Source organism: Squalius cephalus, assembly GCF_949319135.1.
Source record: "Squalius cephalus genome assembly, chromosome: 2".
Taxonomy (NCBI): Eukaryota; Metazoa; Chordata; class Actinopteri; order Cypriniformes; family Leuciscidae; genus Squalius; species Squalius cephalus.
Window position 1 is genome coordinate 3450992 of NC_137123.1, and position 21441 is coordinate 3472432.

General features: G+C 42.9%; 1 long non-coding RNA gene across 1 annotated transcript; it reads right to left on the minus strand.

Annotated features, from left to right (window-relative positions):
* Positions 1–453: 453 nt before the first annotated feature.
* Positions 454–1616, minus strand: LOC307154551. Its single transcript, XR_013820370.1, has 3 exons — positions 1414–1616; positions 1279–1340; positions 454–1199 (listed from the first exon to the last, which is right to left on the minus strand). It is a non-coding gene; the product is annotated as an uncharacterized lncRNA (long non-coding RNA).
* Positions 1617–21441: the final 19825 nt, after the last annotated feature.

Consider the following 21441-nt stretch of genomic DNA (forward strand, 5'->3'; position numbering starts at 1 on the left):
CGTCGAGTCTGTTCGGGGCTGGCTCTTCCGGGGAAGACCAGTCAAGGCCCAGCTGTTCGACAGCACGCGTGAGGAGGCGTAAAAGTTCCGCGTCCTCGCCCGCTCAAGATCGGCCTGAATCCTGGACTGAAGAGGAGGCGGTAGACCATTCCTCGCTGTCAGAGGCCAGGAGAGAACAGGTATCCGCGGCGCGTTCACCAAGCTCATCCGCCTCATCCCCTGAAGCGGCGGCGGCCGGCGGCTGCGCGGCCGTGAGGGGGGGCGGGGAAGGCGAAGGAGAAGCTCGAGGGAAAGGCTCCGGCGAGCTTCTGTACGCCTGGTTGGTCTCCGGTGTTGCTGTGAGCGGCGCTTTTTCTTGCGCGGCCCAGCAGGGACGGGCGGGGAGACATGTAGGTCGAAAACTCCAAGCCGAGCCCGCAGGGTCGACATTGGAAGTTCCTCGTGTGGCACGATGGTGAGGCGGAGAGCAAGATGAGAACTAAGATAAGCAAAAGCTCACATGAAGATACTCAAAGTCTTAACAGTAGCCAACTACGCCACCTAGGGACTTTCACCCCAGGATATACTAGTACTCAGAAAATCTAAACCCCAGGTTCGTTCTTTCCAGAGAGGACTGAGACAGCTCTGCAAATTAAAACAGTTTTTGTTTTATTGCACATGACAGTCACTAATAAGTACCTTCAATACATTTACCTCTTACATTACCGACACATACCAAAAAAAAGGTACTTAAAAGAAAAGAAAAGATTTAAAGACTACGGGCAGCACTTGGGTCGTCAAAAGACACTAACAGGGAAAAAGAATCCTGCCCCACCTCAAACAGTAATCGCTCACTACAACCAACCACTCACACTGGTGTTGCACACTAGAAAGGGAATAAGAAACTCACACTCAAGTGTTAAACACAATACCCCCCAAAAGAGAGGTGGGCAAAGTACCCTTTTTACCATTGGCCACAGGAGACCCGAGCGCTTACATTAATTACAAATTATATAAACAAAGAAAGAAAATCAAATCATACAGATTATAACAATTACTAATAAAAGAAAAATACCACAAAACAAAAACATTAATGAAAATAAAACATTCAAAATAGAAACAAAACAGCAGCGTAATCCGGGGCCGTGCGTCTTGCCATTAAAGATAAGCTTACACCGCTCAGAGCTGGAAGCAAGCCTGTTATGCACGTTCCTTCCAACCTGCATGCACACAGCAGTGAAATTAACTTTTTTTTTTTATAAACATGAAACGATCCACCAGAAAAGAGATCATACTCACTGCGTTTTCAATGATTCTAACACGACTGTACAGGTTCTCGCTGCACTCAAATTGTGTAGTGACTGCAGGACACAAACTTTAAAATTACACACTAATATTATAAAATCACATTCCATATTCCGCTCATTCACATACCTGATCACGCAATGAGCAGACTAAATGCCCCGAACCACACGACTCCACTAGGAACAGGCAACCAGGATGCAAAAAGTAACATCCCCAGCCATTTGAATGCTGCATTTTTATTTAGAGTGCAATCATGGTAATTAGTCACCAGACGGTTACCTGACACCACTAAATTTACTGGGCAGATAATTCAGTTCTCCACCAGGGGGAGAAACAAAGGGAAATTCCCAATCTGCTACAATCGCACTCGGGGCAGCCGCCCGTGGAGAGTGCGGTGGCGGCGTGATCGCGGCCCAGGCAGAGAGCGCAGATGAGATGGCGGTCTCCGTCACTGAGCGGGGCGTGGCACGAGCCGCAAGGAAAATGGGGCATTTTTAGAAAAACGCCCCGCGCTCTTTTAGAAGGAGAGGGTGTGATGCAGTAGGCAAACACACAGCAGTGAAAAAGGATATGACGCCGGATAGCGTAGCAGGCACGGAAGGCTGAAGGCGGCGAAGGCGGCCGGCTTCTTCAGGCGCTGTCCTAGGCTTGCTGGTCGCTGGTTTCAACGGCGGCGGCTTCTCCAGATCCAGCGATGCGAAGTGCTTCGCTGAAGACAAGAAAATCAGAATTTTAGCCTGTGAGCGCTGAATTTATACACGCTGGCCACACCCATTCTGACGGTTAGAAGGGTGTGGAGGGCGCGAAGCGCCCTCATTGGTTGCCGCGTTCAGAGCGCTCACCGATAGGCTTAAGCAGTTGCCGCCGAGCAGCCAATGAGCACGCTTATACAGCCTGCCTAGGTCTGTCGGCTGCTGCACTGCGTTGACAATGTATACAAAATTAAGGATAATTTTTTGGCTTCAGATCTCGAAGAAAGAAGACTTTCCCGATGCGTAAGCTAACCTTACGCAATACGAGAGACCTCTCGTAAGAGAACAATAGATTCAAACAAGAATAATAACTGTGTTGAGATATATAACAATGATTAGTTTTCTGTTGATAAATGTATCTAAAAAGTTACTCAACTGTCTAATAAAACACATATTTATTAAAGCATCTTTGTTGTTTCCATGGTTTCTACAAAAGTAAAAGGGTTACAAGGGTAAAGCGGATATGACATCATTGACAGGCGACACAATGACATGGGTCGTTACACTGGTTAAAATAGCTCATTTTTGCGGATTGATGGAAACATTTGGGATAATGTAAGTACAACACATGTCAAGTCAAGTCAAATCAAGTCAAGTCAAGTTTATTTATATAGCGCTTTTCACAACATAGGTTGTATCAAAGCAGCTTCACAGTAATAAATTAAAACAATATATCAATGTTTGTTTCTAGTGGAACGTCCACGTTTGGTAATGCTGATCAATAGTATCGTTGATTGATTAAATTAAATTAAATATACCCAAATATCCCCAACTGAGCAAGCCAAAGGCAACAGTGGCAAGGAACCGAAAAACTCCATCAGGTGACCTAATGGAGAAAAAAAAAACCTTGGGAGAACCCAGGCTCAGTCGGGGGCCAGTTCTCCTCTGGCGTTTATGAACTAGAGGTCGGATTTAACTGTAAGATTAAAAGTACTATATGAATGCCTGGCTGAAGAGATGCGTCTTTAATCTAGTTTTAAACTGGGAGAGCGAGTCTGAGCAACGAACTGTATCAGGAAGACTATTCCAGAGTTTTGGAGCTAAATGTGAAAATGCTCTCCCTCCTTTGGTGGACCTGGATATCCTAGGTATGACCAAAAGCCTCGAATTTAGTGATCTTAAAGAGCGCGATGGATTATAGGCCGATAGAAGATCGGTTAAATAGACTGGAGCTAAACCGTTTAGGGCTTTATAAGTCAGTAGCAATACCTTGTAGTTAATACGGAACTTTATAGGTAACCAATGTAGTGATGATAAAATTGGTGTTATATGATCATATTTTCTTGATCTAGTAAGAACTCTGGCGGCAGCATTTTGGACTAACTGTATCTTGTTTATTGAGGTTGCAGGACAACCGGCTAATAAAGCATTACAGTAATCTAGTCTCGAGGTCATGAATGCATGAACTAACTTTTCTGCGTCAGAAACTGATAGCATGTTACGTAGCTTAGCAATGTTTCTAAGGTGGAAAAAGGCTGTTCTTGTAACATATGAAATATGATTTTCAAAAGACAGGTTGCAGTCTAATATAACACCCAGGTCTTTTACTGTAGAGGATAAAGTAACAGGACATCCTACTATGTTAAAGTTGTATTGTGAGAGGTTTTGTGGGTGGTTTTTTTGATGTCAACAAAATAATTAACATTCTTTTAGTGCTTTTTGGATATTTTAATAAAACAATCTTACAGTGTCTTTAAATACAAAATAACAATACATGCACATTTCAGTTAAAAATAAAACCGACTTCTTGCGGAAAAAAGTAATATAACATGGCATTTTCATGGCTATTGCTACTAGATGGCCTTAAAGCACTGTGAACTAAACGAAATTGAACTAACATTAACAAAGGTTCATAAATACTGTAATACTTATAATAAGTATGCAATACTTCATATTGTTCATTGTTAGTTTGCTTTAGCTAATGCATTAACTAATGTTAAGACCTTATTGTGTAGATTTACCACATGATTTTTGAAATACAGGCTTGTATGAAACAGCACACAAGAGTCAAGTACTCACCCACTGAAGGCATCTTTTGGAATTGATGCAATTAACACTCAGTGATGGTAAAAAATAAATAAATAAATAAATAAATAAATATATATGTATGTATGTATGTATATTCAGTGACTGAATGCCAGAAAACACGTTTATATTACACAGTTTGAGGTGTCGAGTTCCTTTAAGTGTAAATGGATCATCATTTTGTATATATCTCCATTATTTGGTTATGGTCATAAACTATTTTCCATGACGATAAAGTTAGTGATTTTTAAAGGCACCTCTGGATAACCATTTGTTTAATGTTTGTTATTAAAGGAAATGTAGGCTGTCTTATATCACCACTTGTTTAGTGTCAGGGGCATAAGGCAGCGATTTCAAAAACAAAGTACGAATCTAAGTTATACCTTGGCAAGGAACAACATGTGTTTGTGTCTCTAATGGAGAATAAATGTGTACAAATGATGTTTTATTAACAAGGTTCGGGAGGAGCACGTTCAGATAATTAACACAAGTGGAGAGCACTCAGCAATCAATGGTAAGAGGTATATATATACTCAGCAGTCTCACCTCATTCCATTGACAGTTTTTGCAGCAGTTTAGTAGCTTCTTACTTCTCAGCTCTGCTACAATGTCTCAACATCCAAGCTCTTCCTCTGACGAAGAAGCAAACTTTGCCAGGGATGCACCTGCGCATTCCACCGGTCCCACGACCATACCTCCTACGCCGGATGTTGCATCTGAGCACCAGGCTTCTTCACGCGGCCGCACACTGGCCCGAACAGCCCTGCGCTCACCAAGACGCCGTGGCCAGTCTTCTCCGCCCCCGGCAAGACTTCCATCTTCTTCTCCAGCTTCCTCCTACCGCTCGGCCGTCCCGAAGATCCCACCTATCGGGAAATGGACCGTAGCTGGACTAAAACAAGCACTGGGGAATTCAGACATACAAGCTTCGCGAAAAATGAACAAGGCGGAGCTGTATGATCTGTACGTTTCCTTACAGTCAACTCCCAAGACGACCCACAGGTAGAGCAAAGCCCGTAGGGCCCAAAAATCGCCTGCCCAGTCACCACTATTGTCTTCCCGCACAGGATCCGGATCGCTTCGTCCATCAAGACGCAGCAACAGGCCTTCAGCGAGCCTGGGCCGCGCACCAGATTCCGCTATGGCACTCCCACCTCTCGATGAGGTCCAGCCCTCCACCATGGCTTCTGCTGCCACAGCGCAGCATATAGCCGGGCCCAACGGCCTCCCCACAACCACTCAGTTTTTTACTCCTGCTGTTTCTAACCCTTTTCCTTTTCAGTGGCATCCAGCTCCTGTCACAGACACTAGCTCGAGGCTATAACCGATAGCAGCACAGGCCCAACCATTTCAACAGTCTCATCCAACAGGTTACAACCCCGCCCACTTTCAGTGGCCTGCAGCTCCAGTAGCTCAATCAAGCACGGGCCCGTCTCCGTTTGCAGCTCATTCACATAATCCTTCAATCCCTTCATATCCTGCAACTAACTTTCCTTTTCAAGCCACAGCAGGTCATCCAAGCGTGAGGCCGCCGCCGACATTCGCAGACCCGGCTTATACCCTTCCCAGCTCTATGTTACAACAAAAATCACCTTATTCTCTGTTCACAGCAACACCGATGCCCGTGCCGTCCAACGCAGTCGCCATTGAACCACCACCAGTATCCCAAAACATTCGTGCACAGATCCTATCAGGTGCGGATGTAGACCTTTCTTCTCTTCTCTCTCTACTCCCCTCAGCCAAACCTGACCACCAAATAGATTGTGGGGATTTCTCGGTCACCCTGAAAAACACAAACACTCACTCATCTCGCATTCTTTCATTTTCCGAGTTTTCAATTGCTTTTTCCCGTTACACTGAAATAATCTGTTCAGCTTTCCCCCTCAGGTGGCGCGAAATGAATGACTACCAAGCCATCATAGCCGAACTCGCGCTGTCCTATGGGGGTGGGCATTTCTACACTTACCACAAACTTTTTTCAGCCAAAAGTGCCGTGCGAGTCGCACAGTGGAACCAATGCACATACTGGGGCGCACTCGACCAGGATCTCCACAGCAGGGTGTTTCTGTGTTGCAAAAACATCACTTGCGCGGTCTGCAGGTCAGCTAAATCCACCAGCTATGTGCCGCGTGCTGCAACCACCAGTGCAATACAGGACTCTGCTTTTGATGAAAGCAGGCAGCCTTGTAAATATTTCAATGCGGGCAAATGTCAAAGATCGCGCTGCAGGTATATGCACATCTGCAGTTTTTGTGGCGGAGCCCATGCTCGCATCGTATGTCCAGTCTTCAAGTCTGTGAATAAAAAATCAAAAAATTATTGGGAGACTCCTGTGAATATTGCGCGCATGCACTTCGAACTAGCTCATCACCCGGATGCCGAATTTACTGATTATCTGCTGTCAGGTTTAAAAAATGGTTTTAAACCCGGCTTAGAATGCCCGCTTTCCCAAAACATCATATGTAAAAATCTCCAATCCGCCCTTATAGAACCTGAAGTTGTAGACAAACTGATCAAAAAAGAAGTTGAGTCAGGCTTCATGATCGGTCCGTTCGACAATCCTCCATTTAATCTGTTTCGTATCAGCCCCATTGGAGTGGCTACAAGGAAATTCTCGGGTAAAAAACGTCTAATAATCGACTTGTCAGCCCCGCATAATTCCCCGTTCCCAAGCATAAATAGCATAGAATGAATTTTCGCTCAAATACCACGACATAGATCAAGCTATCGACATGATCAAAATCGCAGGTCGGGGTGCTTGGCTTGCAAAACTCGACGTTACATCTGCTTTCAAAGTAATGCCTATCCATCCAGGTTCATGGCATCTTTTTGGAGTGCGCTGGCTCGGGAAATATTATTTCGCAGTACGTTTAACATTCGGATGCAAAAGCAGCCCGAAAATATTTGACATGCTATCAGAAGCCGTTTGCTGGATCTTGTCGAACAACTACGCCATTCCTTACCTCATTCACCTGTTAGATGATTTTCTAATAATCTCGCCTCCCGATGCTATCCCAGATGCACATCCTCACGGTACAAAACGTTTTCTCTGAGCTTGGAATTCCTATCGCACAGGAAAAAACCATGGGCCCTGCAACATCTATCGAGTTCCTAGGAATTAATTTGGATTCAGACAAACTCCAAGCATCCCTCCCCAAAGAAAAAATCGACCGAATAATCCTCGTCTCTTCTACTTTCCTTGAAAAATCTAATTTTTCAAAACGCAAACTTCTGTCCCTGCTCGGACATCTAAACTTCGCAATGTGCATCATCCCACAGGGCCGCCCCTTCATCTCTCATCTCCTCTCACTCGCGTCCTCCGTCCACTCACTAGAAGACCGCATTTCTATAACTCAAGCATGTCGCGACGAACTTAGGCTATGGATAACTTTTCTAAAACAGTGGAACGGCCTGTCTTTTTTCTACAACAACCTTGTTTCATCCCCCACCGACATCCTATTGTTTACAGACGCCGCCCCCTCAATAGGGTTCGGGGGATTTTATCAAGGTCGTTGGTTCGCGGCTCCGTGGCCACCTCAGCTCCAGGACATATCTCAATCCTCAGCTCTATTCGAGCTTTACCCTCTCGTAGTAGCAGCTTTCCTGTGGGGGAAAGAATGGGCCACAAATAGCGTTTTAGTGCATTGCGACAATGACGCAACAGTGCATTGCATTAACAAAGGCCGTTCCCATTCACCCGCTCTGATGCCACTCTTAAGACGTCTCATCTGGATTTCAGCTTGCGACCAATTCATTATCATTGCTAAACACATCCCTGGGTCAAAAAACCAAATCGCTGACTCTCTGTCTCGTTTTCTGTTTCAGAAATTCAGGATGCTGGCTCCAGAGGCAGACCAATTCCCAACTCCAGTTCCTCGTTATTCAGAACTAATATTCCCGTAACCCACCCGTTAAAACCCCTGCTTGACGCATCACTCGACACTATCCTCCAAGCAGTATCTCCCAGGACCCTTCAATCCTACGTTACAGCTTGGAGATGTTTTAAAACCTTCCATGTCTCTTATAACTTGCCTTTCCCTGATTTTTCTCTTCTTTCTATCACCTCTTTTATCTCCTACCTCAACACCATTAAGGGTCTTCAAGTCGGGTCCATTAAAGGTTATTTGAGTGGCATCCAGTTTTTCCATAAATTGATGTACGGCGCTCCTTCCACAGAGATAAACAATTCACAAACCTCCTTCCTGATTAAAGGGATTCAAAGATCCCAGCCCACCCGCCCCGATGCCAGACAACCTATAACGCTAGACATTCTCACCAAATGTATTCAGGCCCTCCGCACAGGTTATCAGCCCCTCGGTGCCGCTCGCACACTCGATGCTATGTTTATCCTAGCCTTTTTTGGTTTCCTTAGATGCTCAGAACTCGCCATTACTTCTAAATTTGACCCAAAAATCCACCCCACTATCTTAGACTTATCAGTACTAGACGGCGAAACCATTTCATACTTGATTAAACAAAGTAAAACTGACCAAACCAAAAAAGGTCATTTCATCTACATTTTTAACCTCGCTTCGCAAATCCAACCATACCAGTCAATTCTGGCTTATCTGCAATGGAGAAGTTTCCCAGGCTAAATCTGCCCTGGAACCCCTGTTTTTAGACGAGTCCAAAAAACCTGTGACACGTTTTTGGTTCCAGAAACAATCTGTTCTCCAACAGGCAGGCATTCCAGCAATTTTTCAAGTCACTCATTCCGTATCGAGGCAGCAACTTCAGCAGCCCAAAAAGGCCTCTCCCAACAGCAGATTCAAACCCTCATCGAGTGAAAAAAAATAAAAAAATAAAAATAAAAAAACCTCTATCCCCTCTTTCTCCTCTTTCCTGTCTCCTCTTTCCGTCCAGCGAGCATTGGTCTCACAGCGGACGGAGTGAGAACTTTCCCAATGGAGCACTTACATTTTCTCTTTCATCCAGCGATGCAGTGTGAGAAAATCTCCCGGGCAAGCACTCACTTTCCTGTTTCCTTTCCGTCCAGCGAGCATTGGTCTCACAGCGGACGGAGTGAGAACTTTCCCAGTAGAGCACTTAAGTTTTCTCTTTCATCCAGCGATGCAGTGTGAGAAAATCTCCTGGGCAAGCACTCATTTTCCTGTTTCCTTTCCGTCCAGCAAGCACTGGTCTCACAGCGGACGGAGTGAGAACTTTCCCAGTAGAGCACTTACGTTTTCTCTTTCATCCAGCGATGCAGTGTGAGAAAATCTCCTGGGCAAGCACTCATTTTCCTGTTTCCTTTCCGTCCAGCGAGCACTAGTCTCACAGTGGACGGAGTGAGAACTTTCCCAGTAGAGCACTTACGTTTTTTCTCTTTCATCCAGCGATGCAGTGTGAGAAAATCTCCTGGGCAAGCACTCATTTTCCTGTTTCCTTTCCGTCCAGCGAGCATTGGTCTCACAGCGGACGGAGTGAGCACTTTCCCAGTAAAGCACTTATGTTTTCTCTTTTCTTCCAGCGATGCAGTGTAAGAAAATCTCCGGGGCAAGCACTCATTTTCCTGTTTTCTGTAAACTACAACCACTCCTCGTTTGCAGACCAACAGGGGCCGTCAGCCCAGGAGGAGCACGTTCAGATAATTAACACAAGTGGAGAGCACTCAGCAATCAATGGTAAGAGGTACAGTGAGGAAAATAAGTATTTGACCACCCTGCTATTTTGCAAGTTCTCCCACTTGGAAATCATGGAGGGGTCTGAAATTGTCATCGTAGGTGCATGTCCACTGTGAGAGACATAATCTAAAAAAAAAAATCCAGAAATCACAATATATGATTTTTTAACTATTTATTTGTATGATACAGCTGCAAATAAGTATTTGAACACCTGTCTATCAGCTAGAATTCTGACCCTCAAAGACCTGTTAGTCTGCCTTTAAAATGTCCACCTCCACTCCATTTATTATCCTAAATTAGATGCACCTTTTTGAGGTCGTTAGCTTCATAAAGACACCTGTCCACCCAGGGGCGATTCTAGGATTTTCATTTTAGGGGGGGCTCAGCTCCCAATGAGGCTAGGCCTATGATTTAAAAAAAAAAAAGTTAGTTTATGGTCTAATGCTCATTATTAACTAGTTTCATTCATTCATCCAGTAACATGCATATGGCAGGGTTTTATAATCAGTGAGGTCCCGAATGTGAGGTATTTAGGGGGGTTCGGGGGCGTGCTCCCCCGATAAAATTTTGATTTCTCTGATCTACATATGTGCATTTTAAGATGTTTTGAAGCCCAAAAATATTGGATAACAATAGCTTTAAAACCATGTGCGGGCAGCTGTTTTTTTTTCCCACCTCATCAGCATCACACTCTTTTTCTCTTTGTTTTTATCTTGCTCTGTCTTTTCCCCTCCTAAAGCTGAGCTTTGACTGATATAGGCTTTTCATTTTTGTCTGTCAGTGAAGAAAGTAAACATAGGGTCAACTGATAGGCTGATTTATTAATCATTTTCTCAGACAAAGCAACCAGGAAAGCTAGGTAACTAAGTTTATTAAATTCATTCACAATATGTACACATTCCTTATTCCTTTGAAGTTGTTATGGGGTTAAACATTTTTATTTCTCTGATATGTGCATTTCAAGACGTTTGAAGGCCAAAAAAAGGATAATAAATAGATTTAAAACCTGCTCTCTCCTCATCTCCATTACTCTGTCTTTTTCTCTCAGTCTCCTGATCTTGCCCTGTCTCTTCCCCTCCTAAAGCTGAACTTTTTTAATTTACCGAAGGCTACAAATTGTATTATATTAATTCTCAACATGTACACATTCATTATTAATCTTGTGCCTATGAAAACGGCTTTGTTAATGTTTCTTGTCCCCTCACAATGACATAATTACACGTTATATAGGCCTATTTTCAGCTCAAAATGGCGAAATTAGACAAAAGTTTATTAGTTTTCTAATTATTTTTGTCATTCGTTTAACATTTATGACCTAAAAAACTGTCAAATATAAAATGTTTAGTTTAGCTACTTATTCTTAACTCGAACTTGACCGTAAACTGAAGCGTCAGTCGTGATGCTAAAATTCGTGCTCGGGATGAGAAACCGAACCGTCCTGCTCCCAATGCTCTAGTAACATTACATTATGTAAACTTCAATGCATTTATGACAAAGAACTGCACCGATGCAGATGTAATATCATAGCAATCTATCAATAAATGCACTCACGACACACCTTGTACACTCTGATGTTCGCTCTGCTCGGCGCCCCTGCAGAATGAAAAATGCGCTAAATCCAAGCAGACTCAGATAAGGGGAGGAGCCGGAATTTGACGCAGCTTGCCGCCGTTTCAAATGAGTTCTTTAAAAGGGGACTGAAGCGATCAAAAATGTATTAATCCAATATTTTTTAGGGGGGCTGGGCAGAAGTTTAGGGGGGCTGAAGCCCCCCTAAAAAGGGCCTAGTGACGCCCCTGTGTCCACCCCATACAATCAGTAAGAATCCAACTACTAACATGGCCAAGACCAAAGAGCTGTCCAAAGACACTAGAGACAAAATTGTACACCTCCACAAGGCTGGAAAGGGCTACGGGGAAATTGCCAAGCAGCTTGGTGAAAAAAGGTCCACTGTTGGAGCAATCATTAGTAAATGGAAGAAGCTAAACATGACTGTCAATCTCCCTCGGACTGGGGCTCCATGCAAGATCTCACCTCGTGGGGTCTCAATGATCCTAAGAAAGGTGAGAAATCAGCCCAGAACTACACGGGAGGAGCTGGTCAATGACCTGAAAAGAGCTGGGACCACCGTTTCCAAGGTTACTGTTGGTAATGCACTAAGACGTCATGGTTTGAAATCATGCATGGCACGGAAGGTTCCCCTGCTTAAACCAGCACATGTCAAGTTTGCCAATGACCATTTGGATGATCCAGAGGAGTCATGGGAGAAAGTCATGTGGTCAGATGAGACCAAAATATAACTTTTTGGTCATAATTCCACTAAACGTGTTTGGAGGAAGAAGAATGATGAGTACCATCCCAAGAACACCATCCCTACTGTGAAGCATGGGGGTGGTAGCATCATGCTTTGGGAGTGTTTTTCTGCACATGGGACAGGGCGACTGCACTGTATTAAGGAGAGGATGACCGGGGCCATGTATTGCGAGATTTTGGGGAACAACCTCCTTCCCTCAGTTAGAGCATTGAAGATGGGTCGAGGCTGGGTCTTCCAACATGACAATGACCCGAAGCACACAGCCAGGATAACCAAGGAGTGGCTCTGTAAGAAGCATATCAAGGTTCTGGCGTGGCCTAGCCAGTCTCCAGACCTAAACCCAATAGAGAATCTTTGGAGGGAGCTCAAACTCCGTGTTTCTCAGCGACAGCCCAGAAACCTGACTGATCTAGAGAAGATCTGTGTGGAGGAGTGGGCCAAAACCCCTCCTGCAGTGTGTGCAAACCTGGTGAAATACTACAGGAAACATTTGACCTCTGTAATTGCAAACAAAGGCTACTGTACCAAATATTAACATTGACTTTCTCAGGTGTTCAAATACTTATTTGCAGCTGTATCATACAAATAAATAGTTAAAAAATCATACATTGTGATTTCTGGATTTTTTTTTTTAGATTATGTCTCTCACAGTGGACATGCACCTACGATGACAGTTTCAGACCCCTCCATGATTTCAGATGCCTCGTTTCCACTGAGCAGTCCGGTACGGTACGGGACAGTACGGTACGGTTCGGGTCTGTTAACCATGATCTGGCTAGCGTTTCCACTGCCAACAGTACCCTTACTTGATAGGCGTGGTGTTTCGATCAACGTCATTTTCGCTCGAAGAAGAACATAGTAAACTACAATGGATGACATGCAGCAGATCTTGTTCTTGCTCCTCGACATGTTTGTCACAAGAAGACAAGCGCTGACATTAGGCTTTTCTCAATATCAAGTACGCAAAGTTTGTACACGCCATGTGCGACTCCTACATGCAAATGGTACAGCGCGTTCTTACAGCGTCGCTCTGCTACTCCGGTTATCTCTGTTAACTTGCTCTGTACATTTTAAGCAACAATAAAACGAAATCTGTTATAAAACACCACTCTGCCTCTTTTCGTTTTCATTTAAATAAATTAAACATTATAGGGACACAAATGTGGTTCATGCGGAACGCATATTGATTATTCACTGCACGTTATACGTTATTCTATTTATAACAAAACGAAATTTAAAACACAACCCTAACGTTACCTCTTTTCGTTTAAATAAAAAAAAATTAAACATATTCCAGGCAATATATGCGTTTGTACAAATGTTGCAATAAACATCAGTGATAATCTTGTAATAAAAAAATGACAAGAAACCATATTTCTTTTTGTAAAATTTCAGTTTTATCAATAATAGCCTATATAAAAGTTTAAGTAAAAGGTACAAGAAGCTATACAATAAGAAATAAAGCAAACAATTCAGTCAAATATCCAAATGCAGCGCTCTAGTCTAACATTACAAGTAAAGTTAAATACAAATAGCCTATGAAACTAAACTTAGCCCTCAGCCAAAACGATTGACAGGGAACTCATTATATATTCACGAGAGCAAAGATCGCCCGTTAGGTCTACACAAGACGAATTATATCTCATGTTTAACCACTACCGTCGGAGTAAGCGACGAACGTCAGAAGATTAGCCGACGAAAGGCTCATCCAGCCGGGAAACATGAGCGCCGAGCCCCGCTGAACGCCTGGATCTCACAACCGGGGGAAAAAAATAATCATTTTTATAAATAAACCACAGATTTGAGCTTTAAACAACTACATTCTCGCCTGAAAAACTCTTAAAATTACATTTAGTGATACAGTAACAGTAGTATTATATTAAACTGTATATTAAAAAATGGCGCTTCTTATGTTGTCATTCCCCTTGTAGCACGCGCAAGTGACGGCTCTCTGTCAACCAATCAACGTCCTGCAGTGAGTCTAGCTCCACCTTTTAGTACCGTTCCACTGTGCTAGGTACCCCAATGGAAGGGTACCTAAAAAGTGGTACGGTACGGTTCGGCATTTTGGTACCATTCACAACTTTTGATAGTGGAAACACAAATAAATGCGTACCGTTCCGTACCGTACCGTACCATACTGCTCAGTGGAAACGAGGCATAAGTGGGAGAACTTGCAAAATAGCAGGGTGTTCAAATACTTATTTTCCTCACTGTATATATATACTCAGCAGTCTCACCTCATTCCATTGACAGTTTTTGCAGCATCCCTCCACCACCCCTTCTCCACACTTCTAGTCCTAAACACTTACATACGGGGGGAGTACTCTGGGTTCGGGCCGAACTCCGAGCTCGGAGCCCTCCCTCCGGACAGCACGCCATATACGCATTAAACTTACCCATTCAAATTATATGTAAGTGTGAACTCGTGAAACACTAGTGTGTTCATGCTTCACGCTGATTTCAGTTACCTGGATTTTTGTGATTGACCAGACAGAAGAATATTCTTCTTCTTCTTGAGTTTTTAACGCAGATTGAAGCTTGAGTGTTGCACTACTGCCATCTTCTGGAGTTATTTAACTCTGACCTATACAAAGCAGCATGTCATAGACTCTCCATTATTCCTATATTTGTATGGAAGCAGTTCAGTTATCTTCTGCCTTGTCCACTCCTCCTGCATTCAGTGTGTTCTTTACTCCACATCTTGTTATTCCTATTTTTTTATTTCATCATGTCCTTTCTCTTTCTTGCAAATAAGATGCACGTGTTTTACTGTTTCTTTGACAATGGTCACAAAAGCCAGTTTTACCCGGAATGATTCCCTATAATGTGTTCAGTTCAGTTTATGATGACGTATTCTTAACGTTGTCATGATCGTTTCCTCTTTCATGTTTCTTTCTTCTCTTACTATCTCTTACAATGCCAACTCTATTCTGAATAATTTGTATACCTTTATATTCCCGGTGCCACTGTTGCCACTCTTTAACAATTGCATTTTAACAAAATGCACTGTGAACTAAATGATATTGAACATTTTTATTAACTAACATTAACAAAGGTTATTAAATGCTGTAATAATATATTGTTCATTGTTAGTTTTGCATTAGCTAATGCATTAAATAATGTCCTTTCCATTCAGTGATCTTTCCTTCTGATCTTGAGAGACTAATGTCAGTATCTATTTTTTCTGTGTCTTAAGGCTTGTTTAGCTTGTTTATCTGCTCTTTCATTGATCATACTGTTTATATGAGTGGGAATCCAAATAAATACATCTCAGTTTCTTTATTCTTGAGTGTATTGTCATTATTCCATAAAATAACCCCTGATGATTTCTGATTCTTCCTGTTTTGAGGCTACACAAGACAGACTGAGTCGCCACAGATTTTACACACATTGCCCGGCCAAAACATTTAATCACTGTTTGGATTTAAATAGTCAAATGCTTAAGAGTCTATGATTTGATCATTATCACAGTGATTTTTATGTTTCTAGCCTGTTAAATTCAATTCAATTCAATTCACATTTATTTGTATAGTGCTTTTCACAATACACATCGTTTCAAATCAGCTTTACAGAAAATGCATGAGTCCACATTACAACTTAGAGTGATCTGTTATCAGAGGTAACTAAGTTATGTATTTTAGAAATGTACATATACAAAATCACACTTAGCTAATTAAACAATGGTATAATTTAATGCAGAAACAATGAGCTCATTGAAATAATGAATACTTTGTTAGTTTGTTAGCAAATGATAACTTGTTTGTTTCTTCTGATAAATGTTTGACATCAGTTCTTCTAACCCTAATAAATGGAGTGTGTAGTTTTTAATGTCTTATACAATCATGTAGGAAGACACGTCATGGCCATATTCCAGGATGACAATGTCAAGATTTATCAGGCTGAAATTGTGAAAGCTCTGAGTCCAGGCCTTAAATTCACTGAAAGTCTTTGGGATGTGCTGGAGGAGACTTTACAGAGTGCTGGACTCCTGCATTGTCCACACAAGATCCTGACCAAAACTGATGCACCTCTTGATGGAAGAAAATGTTGTGATGTTCTAGATGTGCATCAGTTTTTGTTTGAGATCTTATATTGACAATGCAAGAGTCCAACACTCTGTAACTGAGTGAGGTCAGTTCATTACGCAAGCTTCTAATGGTCATCTGCTGGTCAAACAGTTGAAGTGCAAACGTCTGATTCTTCAACATGTAGATTTTGAAACAACATATTAAGTTGACTACATGACCATCATCGAAGATATTCTAAGCACAATCCAGTCCAATCTGATAGAGTTCAAACAAATGTTGCTAAAACACTGTTGTGACCTCTATGTCTAATGTTAACATTCATATCGTCTTCCTTTCTTTATTCATATAAAATTGTGTACGCATAAAGTCATATTCACTGTAAAGATGCATGGGAACAAAAGTGATCAAATGAACTGAATGCCTCTTACAGTTCATTAATTAATGAGCAAACTGAAAGTACATATAGTTTGGACTGTTTTTTTTTTTCAGACTGAACTGTGTGATGGATACAGGACACAAAACACTGCAGATTTACAATAAAAATATTGCAGTAACGGTACATTTGGAGGAACCGGTTAATGCACTTTTGTCTCACACACAATCCTGAGAAAACAGGAGGATCTCAGTGACTTTGTGACTTGCTCAAGCATTGCTCAAACCACAGCTCTTATTACTTATTATGGTTTCACTGGCCTCATGTGACACTTATACACTCTCTGACATGTGAAGCATGAAGAGCTGCTGAATATCTCTCTGATTTCCAAACCTCTTCTGTATGTCCTGTGCTGTATTTTTGTGTCATATGAAATAGTTTGTCTCCTCTCTACAGTCAAGAGATGAAAGCTGCTGGAGTTTCTTCACACAGAGTATCTCTAGAAGAGTAAAGTCTGTCATACACACAGTGCCAGTCAGAGTCAGTGTGTTCATAACCCTGAAACGATGCCCTCACTCTGTAAACCTTTCTAGCAGAACAGTTTCACTGTAAACAGACAACATACAGCGAGTTAATTTAAAAGAACATTTGTATGTATTACTTTTTATGCTTAAAACAGGCCAACAGTATATAAGGTGCCACCTTTATTAATGTGGAAATTCATAAAAGGAAACAAACTGCATGTCTAAAATTGTTGCATAATTAGCCTAAAATAAATGTATTTCAAGTACATTTTAGTATATTTATTTTTAACAAGGGTAGCCAAAGTTATAACTGAGTTACTGTTGTATATGTTTATAAATCTACTTAAAGGGGTGGTATAATGCCCTTTTCACAATATGTAAAATAAGTCTCTGATGTCCCCAGAGTGTGTGTGAAGTTTTAGCTCAAAATACCCCACAGATATTTTTATATAGCATGTTAAAATTTTCACTTTTTGAGGGTGAGCAAAAACGCACCGTTTGTGTGCGTGTCCCTTTAAATGCAAATGACGCTTCAACAGTTTGCACTCACACACACATGCACTGAACATTTAAAAAACTTTTAGCCTTTTATGTTCAAACTGGAGTCAGAAAGATGGAGAGACTCAAGAAGAAGTGACAACATGTAGACAACATTTCTGAATGGTTAGTTGATGAATTTATGCATCTGATGTGTAGTTATCTTCTAGTCATTGATTAGCATATTTTGTCGTGATAATCTATAAATCGTGTTCAGGGGGCTGGGTTTATGTAAATTTTAGGGTTGTGATGTCACTAACCTGGGAGGAATGTGGTGTAGTCTCTACCAGCCGTTTGTTGTAGTCCTTAAAAAGCATTTCTTTAAAAGCAAATATCTTCCTTTGCTTTGTACTTTGAGCGTTGTAACTTTGCAGATGTTGTTTATGCTCAAACAGCAACATTACACACTAACTAAAGTTAGAAAAGTGAAATCATAATCAACCTCCCCTTTAAAGCTGATGTAGGACATCTGGGAAAATGCTAATTTTAGCCTAATAGCACTAAAAGCGTACCACCCAGCATGCAAATCGCCATCCAAAGCCACACCTCCTGAAAGCATGAACACGCACAGCCAGACCGGAGACAACTGTCGTAGATTTTTCCCTAACTAAGTCCTATCTCATCTGACCTAAGTCTACCAAAGATGTCTCCAATCGACGATCTCCCTGGGCCGTCTACAATCGACGATCTCCCTGGGCCGTCTCCAGTTGACGATCCCTAACGTCTCCAATCGACGCTTAATAAATACCTGGGCCCAGAATCCCAACATCTAAAAGAATGCAACAGTTTTTTATAGAATAAGGAGGTATGGCAAAAATGTCATGCTGCATTACATAATTTCCCCACAATTTGATTTGTTTTCATAGAAAACCAGTTCTGTTACCAGGTAAAGCAAACTTTGTTTTAATGATTACTTCATTGTTAATCACAAGGTTCAAATTTAGTGTCTAGTCTGTCTAGTTTCAATTCCCAAATTTGTTATTTTTACACTCACACTACCAAAGTAAAAGGGGTATGGCAACAATACAACATCCAAAAACACAGCACAGAACGTTTTAGTACGTTGTGTTTCAAAGTGTTATCATGTTAGGCCTGAAAAAGAGAAGTAACATTAGATGTTAGAAACATGGTTAGTTTAAAGGTGGGGTATGTGATTTGCAAAACGGCCGGCAGATTTAGAAAATACACAACTCAAATGGTCCTACCTTCATTCCTTTGACTCCACCCATTCACACGCGCAAGGGGGATGGGGGGAGGGGGGTATAGTACGACCGTTTGATTGACGCACTTACTGTCCAATGATTCTAGGTGGTCTTGGAAATGATTGGCTGGAGTTTTCCGAGTCCTACCCGTTCCACAGATGATTAAATTGCTTAATTTTCATTTCAGTGCTTCTAACTCAGTGGCTGTAAGTGGGTTAGGAATAGGATTTCAAGTGATTTTGAAAAAATGGCCTACAAAAACAGATTTAGATGCAGTAAGGTTCCGGTTTGTTTAGCTAGCAAAACTTGTCAGCGTGTAATAATATTTCTTGCATGACAGGGTTTCCACGATGAGAGTCTGCTTGGGTCCGATGAAGATAGATAGATCGTAGATATTTTCTATGTTTCTATGTCCTACGTCTTCCACAGAGGACAAATATTTATAAAAAATACATTTAGACCACTTAACAGAGTGATTGCTATCAGAATATGAGGAGACTTTCAACCAGCATAACAAAAAGAAATTCTGTAGAGAATCATCTACGGCACCTTTAAGTGATCCTTCCTTGTCAATGAAAACTAAGTGTATCTGATCAGTCTCTGTCCAGAAGGAGGCACTACATGATCATCAGAGGTTAAAGAGGAACTATTCTGGTCTGATTCGGTTCAAACAAATGATTTTGTGTGCTAAAACACTGTTGTGAACTTTACTATATGTCTAATGTTAACATTCATATTCTCTTTAAAGATTGGAACCAAATAAGTGATATTAAAATAAAACGAACTGACAGCCACTTACAGTTAATTAATTAATGAGCAAACTGACAGTATAAAAATGAACTGGGTTTTGTCTGCAGTGAACTGTGTGATGGATACAGGACACAAAACACCGCAGATTTACAATAAAACATTGCCGTAACAGTACATTTGGAGGAACCAGTTAATGCGCTTTTGTATCACACACAATTCTGAGAAAACAGGAGGATCTTATGGTTTCACCGGCCTCCTGCGATGCTTACATAACACTCTCTGACATCTGAAGCATGAAGAGTAACGTCTCGGTTACGTATGGTAACCCTCGTTCCCTGAGTCCAGGGAACGGAGACGCCTCGTCGGGGGAGTTCCCCTGACGAATTGGGATCACGCTAGGGAGACCAATTGCCTTCGAGTGAATTAAAACGAGCCAATGAACATTGGCATGCAAGGTTTGCATTCCGCGGCCCGCCTACCAGTGCGGGTACAAGGCGGAATCAAGCGCATACACAAACGCTTTTCGCTGAGGAGCCGAACGGTGTCCAGTCCTCCGCGAAGGTACAGCAGCATGGCGACGGGACGAGGCGTCTCCGGTCCCTGGACTCAGGGAACGAGGGTTACCATACGTAACCGAGACGTTCCCTTTCGTCAGCAGGGAACTCCGACGCCTCGTCGGGGGAGTTCCCCTGACGAATTGGGATCCCTACCAAAACGCCATGGTGCTGGCCCCTTCCAGCGCCCAGCTAAGCTACAGCCCTGCAGCAGTTTCCAGAAATTTTGCGGGAGCTAGCTAGGGAATCACACTGCTGTTCCGCAAGACCCAATCAGTGGATATTGGATAACACTGGGAAAGCGTGCCCGACCCCAAGGATATAATAGGGGGAGGGAACGCTGCGGAAGCTGAGGCAGCCTAGAGGAAGGCCCTCAAATACACACACGTACTAACCACGTAGGGTAGTGAAACATATGGCAGTCCTTGAAGGTAGTCCCAGTCCAGAGGAGTGAGGAGCGTACTCAACAGGGACGACAGAATGAGTCTGTCAAGGGGAAGACACGGCTGAACTGCACGTGGCAATCATGGGTCGCCGCAGGGACCACTGGAAAGGCACCCAGTCTACTAACAACTCCTTACTGAAGGTAGCAGACCTGGTGCCAGGCGGTCCGCAACGCCTGACACCGGAGGGGGTGATGGAGGAACTCACGAGGTTAGCCGTTTGTTGGGTAACCAACGGAGCAAAAAGACGCACGTATCCGCTCACGGAATGGCGTCGCAAGCTGACATACCTATTCCCTCTAATTACTGGCCGTAGCAAGTACTCGGGAGGAAACAGGTTCCACACGTAGGCTATAAAACCTAGCGAACGTGTTCGGTGTCGCCCAGCCCGCAGCTCTACAAATGTCTGTTAGCGAGGTGCCTTGTGCCAGAGCCCAGGAAGCGGCAACACTCCTAGTGGAGTGAGCCCGCAACCTGGGTGGGCAGGGCTCACCCTGGGACTCATAAGCCCTGGTGATAGCATCCACTAGCCTGTGGGCTAACCTCTGCTTGGAGACAGCCTTCCCCTTCTGCTGGCCTCCATAACAAACAAGGAGCTGATCTGAGGTCCTGAAGCTTTGCGTTCTGTCTATATAAACCCGGAGGGCCCGGACGGGACAGAGAAAAGCTAGGGCTGGGTCTGCCTCCTCCTGGGGCAGCGCTTGCAGGTTCACTACCTGGTCCGCGAAGGGAGTGGTAGGAACCTTGGGCACATATCCGAGCCGGGGTCTCAATGTAACATGAGAAAGGCCAGGCCCGAACTCTAGGCACGATACGTCGACCGAAAAAGCCTGCAGATCCCCTACCCTCTTGAAGGAAGCCAATGCTAACAGGAGCGCTGTCTTAATGGACAGGATATTAAGCTCAACTGTCGTCAAAGGCTCAAAAGGAGGACTTTGGAGCGCTCTAGCACTAAAGTTAAGTCCCAAGAGGGTACAGGGTGCAAATTGCGAGGTGGATTTAGCCTCCTAGCACCCTTGAGGAATCTG